The 8494-nt window shown below is 41.1% G+C and overlaps 1 protein-coding gene across 1 annotated transcript in view; it reads left to right on the plus strand.

The window, feature by feature from the left end:
• The first annotated feature begins 50 nt into the window (after positions 1-50).
• AGTPBP1 (ATP/GTP binding carboxypeptidase 1) overlaps positions 51-8494 on the plus strand; it is a 74599-nt gene continuing 66155 nt past the window's right edge. The window contains exon 1 of the mRNA XM_042033699.1: positions 51-67. The gene's annotated coding sequence lies outside the window, so the exon portion shown is untranslated. The remainder of the gene's footprint in view (positions 68-8494) is intronic.

Raw genomic sequence — 8494 nt, forward strand, 5'->3', positions numbered from 1 at the left:
CGGGGACAATGCGGGAGCCGCGGACGGCCGAGCGCTGCCGCACAGCGAGAACGGAGTCTGTCTCCAGGTCTGTTGCGAACGCTCTATAAATATCTAAAAGGCGTGTGTGAAGAGGAAGGAGCCAGGCTCTTCGCAGTGGTGCCGAGCAATAGGACAAAAGGCAATGGGCAGAAACTGATGCACAGGAAGTTCCACCTGAACACGAGGAAGAAGTTCTTCACTGTGCAGGTAACTGAGTGCTGGAACAGGTTGCCCAGAGAGGTTGTGGAGTCTCCCTCACGGGAGATACTCAAGAACCGTCTGAACACAAGCCCGTGCCACATGCTCTTGCATGATTCTGCTTGAGCAGAGAGGTTGGACCAAATGACTTCGTGTCTTGCATCCTGACCCATTCTGTGGCTCTCTGAAGCGCTGCCAGCGGGGGCCCGGCGCGGCCCCTGTGGTCGCAGCCCAGCCCGGGGCGCGGTGCAGGTGCGGCGCTGGCGCCGTGGGCTGAGCAGGCGTCGAGGAGCAGCTACGCGGGTATCGCTCCCGCACTTTGCTGAACTGAAAGCAGACTCGAAGCAGGTTTTTTTTTTTTTCCCTCTGTCAGACGTTTCCTCCCCTTCCTTTTGCACTCCGTTTTAATGAACGTCATGTGCTAGAGGTTACGTAACTCTGCGTTCTGTGCAGGGTCTACGGAGATGTGCTGATTATCTATCTCTGTTGAGAGGGAAGCCAAGTGACGTGAGATGATGTCTTAGGGAACTACGGTTTTAAAGTACACACTGAATGTTTGCAGTTTCAGGTCAAGATCACCAATGTAAAAGACAGTGGCTAATGTGCTTTACTGACCTGGTAGAGGCTATCTTAAGTAGATTTTGTCTCCGAGGTTTTGGGAAACAAGTTAGAGACTAAAATAAAAGCACTAACTTTATCCATCATCCTTTCTATTTAACATACTCCAAGTACAGAGCATTTGTGCTTGGTGGAAAGCAAGAGGAGAAATTTCAGTGAGAGCTCCTGTTAACCAATGACAGCAACCTACTTTATCTGAAAGAGTAAGTTATCTTTAGTTCAATGGCTGTTGAAATGTCTGGTGGCTCACAGCTGCACTGTACTTATACACAATTCCAGGGGTGATATACAACAATATAACAGGCATCTTGTAATGATCCCAATGTCACGGTAGAAAGATCATTATTGTTGAACCTGATGGTTGTTAAAACATCAGTATGTGAAACCTAGCTGTCTTTAGTACAGAAGACAGTAATAGCTTGACCAGCTCTCTCTTCTGTAGAAATACAGTTGTTTTTCAGGTGAATTCTATTTTTAGTGTCAGGAGAGAAGGGCTGTAGTCCATATAATAATCATTTCACTATGAAATTATTTTTTAAAAAACACTATATTTAACAAAAATTACTTTCTGAGAAGGTTTGAAGTTTGTCACAGAGTATTCCATTAGCAAATACCTGTTTGTGGTTCTGTGCAGACTTTATGGTTGCCATTATAAGCTGACTTTTGTGAAGTAGTCATGGCAGTGGATTCATCCTAAATAAATGTAAGCAATTATCACTTCCCTTAACAAAAAATACCAAGCATCAAAAATGAACAGCAGGTTGATTATGTGTGTGTGAAATGACCATAGCAGTTAAAAAAGTGAAAACATGTTCACTGCAGTAACCTCTAAGGTGAAATGCTTTGCTTTGAGAACATCAAAGCACTTCAACCTGAAATGATACAATGAAGTGCATTGACAGAATGCTGTGAAGGACTGATCTAACTTCTGGTACATGTGATATGCACATGGGAAAATCCAGACAAATAAAATCACTTTTTATTTAGTTTTAGATTATACACACAATTTTTTTTTGTGGGAATAGTTTACAAAAATCACTAGTATTTAAAATGCCTTGGAGTTTATTACAAAAGTATCCCTTGTTTCCTTAGTCTAGTACACCACAAAGTAGTTCTCAATGTCAAGCAAAACAGAAGAAGGAGGCCACCTTCAGGTAATACTTGCTGGTTATGTCCAATGCATGTTTTGTGCTTCCATCTTGGTGAAGTGGGAGTAGATCAAGAATTATGAGGAACTTGCTTCAGTATTAATTACGGAGTGCCTTTGTTCATGTAATAAAGGTAGAACATGTCATCATACTTGACTTAAATAGGCTGCTTTGTTTAAAAAAAACTTCAGCTAACCCTGTACCAGTTTAGGGTGTAGTCATTTGACTTGCCTGCTATTTTTGTCTTTCCAAAAAGATGTTACATTAATTTTGAAAGTACCGATGTATTTTGTATGAGTTTGTAATACAGGGTGTCTATTTTTACCCTGCAGAAACTCATACTAAAGCATTATGAATTTTTTAAGGATAGTTAAGAGGAGAAGTGAGCAAAGTTGTCCTCTGCTGTTTGGCTTTAAAAAAAAAAATCACATAAAAGAAATTTTGACTGGCATAAGCAAAAAAGGCATCTCTACTCTTTGAAGTACTGTGTGAGCAAAGGTCGATTAAGTCAAATGTAAAAGTGTGATTACCAATAAGTTCAGTTAATAATGTAGTCTAATGCTCTAGATAAGAGCATTATTAAAGCATGCTAAATAAAAACAGATTTAAGTTTTTTTGCATCCTGACAATGATTTATTTCTTTGCTCTAAAGAATTTGAAGTGTGTAGAATTACTTATTGACCTGGTTGTACAAAATTATAATTGTTTATCATTTTCTGAATAGCAGAGAATTGCCCTCTCCCTCAAAAAGTGTCCTAAGTCCGTTGTGGAAATGGTCATCTGCTGCAAGACATCTTCATAGCCTTGCCCCAAGAAGGAGGTATCTCATATTTGTTTCTGAAGATTATTCTTTACCTCTTGCCTTGCTTAAAGTACTGCTGATTTTTCAGGAACTTACCATTGCTTTGGATGTCCTTCTTAATGGAAGTAATTGGTGCAGGGAGAAAAGGGAAAGTGAGAGATCTCAAAGTACGCAAATACCTTCATAAATAGAAAAAAGGTGACCTTCAGGTAGGATGAAAATGATACACATAGATTTTTTTTTTTTTACTCACTGTGAATATGGAGGTTCTTGTTAGACTGAAACAGATGAGATTCACTCTTGGTTTTAGTTGGGTCATGGAGGGGGGATTATGTTAATGTTCTGCATGTATAAATTAAATGTGATTGTCAGTAGGCATATGGAAAAAAGTGGCTGACTCGGTATGAACCTGTGAAACAGTGCATCACTTTAGAAACTTGTCCTCTTCCTGCTCTGAAAAACAGTGCCCACTCCTTCCCACCCACGGTCCCCAGAAATTAAGGTGAAAATATCCATCAAATCTATACATTCTGAATTCTGTGTAAAGAATATTGATGTGTTATTTCATTTGTAATATTACAAATTACAGCTAAAGTAGCTGAATGAAGCACGGATGTGAAATTGAACTGAAATGCTTTATTATGCACTGAAATACATGCATAACAGAGCACAAAAGATCATCTCAAAGGTGAAAAAGAAGAGATGCAACATTGGTGAAGTACCAAGTGTTCTAACTGATAAGATACATTAGAGGTAAAGAGTCAAAAACAAATTCTCCAGTGTGTATGTAGGCAAGCACTGGCTTCCAAATGAAGGAGTGATTGTTTTAAGAGTGATGGAGAGCTGTTAGCTGTGTTCATTATCTGGAACTGACTGGATCTGTTCAGTAATATGAGTATAGCAACAGGCAAGGCAGATTTAACTAGTAGAGGTTAAGTTTTAATAGGAAACAATGATTATCTAGTAGATTATTACAGGGAACAGGATAGGATCTAGAAACACTTACATGTTGCTAGCCACTAAATTATTTTGAAGAGCTTTTTCGTAGTCTCCTTGCTCTTATCATAGAACCAGAGAATTTTTAAGGTTGGAAAAGTCCTTCAAGTCCAGCTATGAACTTAGCACCATGACCATGTTCACCATTACACCATGTCCTCAAGTGCCATATCCATACATTTTTTGGAACACTTCCAGAGATGGTGACTCCACCACTTTCCTGGGCAGTCTGTTTAAATGCTTTACAATCCTTTCCTGCTCCCAGAGAGGATAACCATTATCTTTTAAAACTTTTTGTGATTATTTTAGCTGCATGGTCTGATCCTGGAAGTCATGCTGTACAGCTTACTTAGTAGTAAATACTTTTTTAGCAGCCTATAAAAATGCATTTGGGAGTGAGGAGCCTGTCTTTGTCTGAAAACCTGTATCTCTGCATAAATGTCGATAATCTGTGACTCAATTAATTGCTTGTATTGCCTTATCGATAATACTAAATGAACACAATATGATTTATATAAACTTATAAGCTTCTTTTTTAGCTTACGACATCTCTGATGTCCTTGCCTTTCCACACAGTGTGTAGATTGGCATATATTTGTTACCTTCCCTAAGTGCATGGATCGTCCTGTTAAAAGGTATATTCCTAAGACTGACTTTCCTACAAATCATAAAATTATCAAAGTTGGAAAAGACCTGTAAGTCCAACCTTTGAATAAACACCACAATGTCAACTAATCCATAGCCCTAAGTTGCATGTCTAGTCGTTTACTGAACACATCCTGGCATGGTGACTCCACTACCTCCCTGGTTAACCTGTTCCAATGCTTAACCACTCTTTCAGTGACAAAATTCTTTCTCATGTCCAACCTGAACCTGCTGTAGCACATCTTGAGGCTATGGCTTCTTCTCCGATTTGGAAGAGGCTGACCCTTGCCTGCTACACTCTCCTTTCAGGTAGTTATAAGAGAGTTAATACAGTCACTCCTGAACCTCCTTTCCTCCAGGCTAAGCACCCCCAGCTCCCTCAGCTGCTCCTTATAAGACTTGTGTTCCAGACCGTTCATCACCTCCATTGGTCTGCTCTGGACACACTCCACACTCCTCAATGTCCCAGGCTGGGATCTGCTGTTGACCCCCAGGCCTTTTTTGGCTGGGCAGCTTTCTAGTCTCTCTGCCCCAAGCCTGTAGCAGTGAATGGGGTTGTTGTGACCCAAGGGCAGGACTCAGCACCTCACCTTATTGAACCTCAATCCACTGGCCTCAGCCCATTGATCCGGCCTGTCCAGATCCCTCTGCAGAGCCTTCCTGTCCTCCATCAGATCAACTCTCCCACCTGACTTGGTGTTGTCTGCATATTGAGGGGTACTTGATCCCATCGTCCAAATAATTGATGAAGACAGTAAACAGGACAGGCCCCAGCAGTGAGCCCTGGAGAACTGCAGCTGTGACCGGCTGTCAGACGGATGTAGCTCCATTCACCAACACTCTCAGCCCAGCCATCCATCCAGTTTTTAACCCAGCAAACTGTACCTGTCTGAGTCATGAGCAGCCAGTTTCTCCAGGAGGAAGCTGTGGGAGAGAGAGTATCAAAGGCTTTACTGAAGTCCACGTAAACAACATCCACAGCCATTCTCTCACCTGCTAGGTGGGCCACTGGGTCAAACCTAGAGACTTAATTTTGGTGGAACCCATTCTGCTCCACTAGAGAGTATTACTGTTGCTGTGATTTTCAGAGATGCATGCCTGGCTCCCCATCAAGCTTTTACTTGATGGCTCTTTAATTTGCCATCACCTTATTTTCAAATTTATGATTTGCTCTGGTTAAATAAAATGTAAATTGTTTGGAATAGTTTCATATGCTCGTTAAAGATTTAACTTAAAGTGTTAAAAATTTTGTGAAGTCAAAAGAATAATGAATAATTATATTAATTCTTTATAAAAAATTCCATAGATAAACAATTCAATTCTGCAAACAGTATTGTGTTTGAAAACAAATAAAGCTAGAGCATATTCTTGCTGTCTCATATAAGTAAAATACATCTGAATTGGTGAGAATTGTTATGTAAATAAGAACAGCAATGGTCTGCTACTCCATTTGTAGGCCAGAGTCAGGTTTTCTAAAGGTAAAGTTGTTCTCTGTAGAAATAAATCCTCAACTTGGAACCAGTTTACATCCCAAAAGAATAAAGAATCTAGGTTCAATCTTTCAGTGACCTTTAACTTCGCATAAACAAATGTTTAGCGAGTAAAAATCAGAGTTCTGCACAGAACAATCTTTTGGGTGAAATAATGAAGATGAATGCAGCCCCCATATCCAATTACGTTATGTATTTTTTGTTTATGTTAACAGTGAAAAAAGTGAATGGATTTCAGTAACTGATACAAGTATTTTAATTAGGCCCATTACTAGAATTCATTTTTTCTTAAATGAAATCACACTTTTTGCCAGTCTTAAATTAATTTGAGCTACTGCTGGGTCCCCTTTCTTCAGTAGAGAATTCTTATATTTTTAACTGATTTATTTTTGTCATGTGCCAGGGCACATACAGAGCCGTTTTTAAAACATTATTTTTATAACTTACTTGAGTAAACTGACTCTGACTTCAAAAAATGTGAGAGATTTTTATCTACACCCCCTTTATTTGTCCTTTACTTGCCAGAGCCTGCCTGATACTATTTTCGTCTTTGCCTGAGTCATACTTGAGTTTATTCCATGTCTTCTGCTTTGCTTTAGACAGAGCTATGCATTTTAAATAATTCCATTAATAGAATTCACAGACAACTTGTAGCTGTACTGAATTCTGTTTTAAGTATTGTCTTTATAATTCCCCAATGTGACCAGTGTTACGGAACAAGTGAAACTGTTCCTACCTATTTCCAGTGCACTGGTAAAGTTCTGCATTCTAATAACATGCTCTTCTCATTCATGCTAGATAACTGGAGAAACTTGTAAGAGAGGGCTGAATCTCCTTCACAATACACGTCTGTTTTGTGATCATAGCCCATGCATGGGTTTACAGGTTCTAGGAAGCATAATTAATGTTGAATTATTTTCTGGAGAAAGACCATGTGAATCACTGAATAAATGGACATCTGACTATCCATTTTTGTTAACATGGTGGGATGAGGACTTAAGAAAAAGTATATAAGCAGTTATGCATAAATAGGAGGTAGGAGGACCAGCATCTCTCATCTGTTAGTTCACTGCTCCTCACTTGCATGGTTTCTGCTGACTTGCCAGTAAAGCAGCTTTGTTCTCTGTCCATAAGGTATGGATGTGTATGCTCGCTGTGCAGATCATCTGTGTACCGCTGCAGGGATGATAAGCAGAACTTACCTTTCTAACACTGTAACCTGAGTTACTAACAAACAGTAACAGTAAACCATTCTTCAGGTGAATCAGCCCTACGGAAGCATTGCAAACTGTCACACCAAATGCACAGCTACCTCCTAGAAAGTAGAAAAGTCTTGGCTATCTTTGCTCTTGCCTTTTTGAGTATATTGAAGGATGTGTGTAGGACAGGAGCAAGTGCTGTAGCAAGGTATCTGTACTTTGAAAGGGAAGATGAATAAAAGTCTAGATTTAAAGGATCTGAAATCTGCTTTTTACTGAACAAGAATTAGAATGGGTAACTCCCTGGATACACAATGTTATTGGGAAATTAACTGCATATTTCTAGTAGAGATTGTGCATTTATTATTGGTGTATGTAGGATTTGACCTTTATTTGAGTTTGCTGGCCTTCACTAAAGGGCTGTTTTTCCCATGTAAGTTTTGTAAACTCAATATAAAGGTTTGGCCACAGATTCTTAGCAGTTTCTTCATTTGAGGAATTTCATGAAAAAGGAAGTACTGTTCCTGGTTGTTCCAACTTAACAAATGTCAGAGAACGAGATTAAATTATCCACTCCTAGAAGTCATCAGCGATACTGATGCAATGTTCAAAACCAGGTGCTAGGCACATGGAGGTTAATTTGCCATAACATGTTTTGTGAAGTGTATGAGGTATTACTTTTCTTTTGCAAAGATTCTGAGGGGGCGGGGGGGAGGAGGGGGTATACAAAGTCTTTAACTGATGAATCACTGTGAGTTTTCTTACCTGCTTCTGTGGTACCTCAGTGCCCTGGGCAGTAGGGTCCTTTGGGTTCAGGTACTTACCTGCCACAACAAACTGTGTGTGAAGGTTGGGCTGGGGGGAAGCGCCCCACGAAAGTATTGCAGAAACACAGACTCCCTCAGGTTGGAAGGGACCACAGCGGGTCATCTGGTCCAACCTTCCAGCTCAAGCAGCTCATCCCAGAGCACACGGCACAACACCGTGTCCAGACAGTTCCTGAGTATCTCCAGTGAGGGGGACTCCACAACCTCTCTGGGCGACCTGTGCTAGTGCTTGCTCACCCGCACGGTGAAGAACTTCTTCCTCGTGTTCAGGTGGAACTTCCTGTGCATCAGTTTCTGCCCATTGCCTCTTGTCCTATTGCTTCCGAACCACCGCGAAAAGCCTGGCTACATCCTCTTGCTTCTCCCCATTAGATACTTGCATATTTCACATAGGTGTGGACTGCTAAGGGGTGAGCGGCTGGCGCGGGGGGGCGGCGGGCGCGGCCGGCCAGGGGATCCGCACGCCTCGTGCAGCTGCCGCTCCCCCGTGCGGTTCGCACCGCCGGACGGGCCGGGCACCGCGCTCCCCGCGGCGATGGCGGCGCTTGCG

Source organism: Corvus kubaryi, unplaced genomic scaffold (assembly GCF_017639235.1).
Source record: "Corvus kubaryi isolate FWS band 111438036 unplaced genomic scaffold, C.kubaryi_AGA036_p1.0 37357, whole genome shotgun sequence".
Taxonomy (NCBI): domain Eukaryota; kingdom Metazoa; phylum Chordata; class Aves; order Passeriformes; family Corvidae; genus Corvus; species Corvus kubaryi.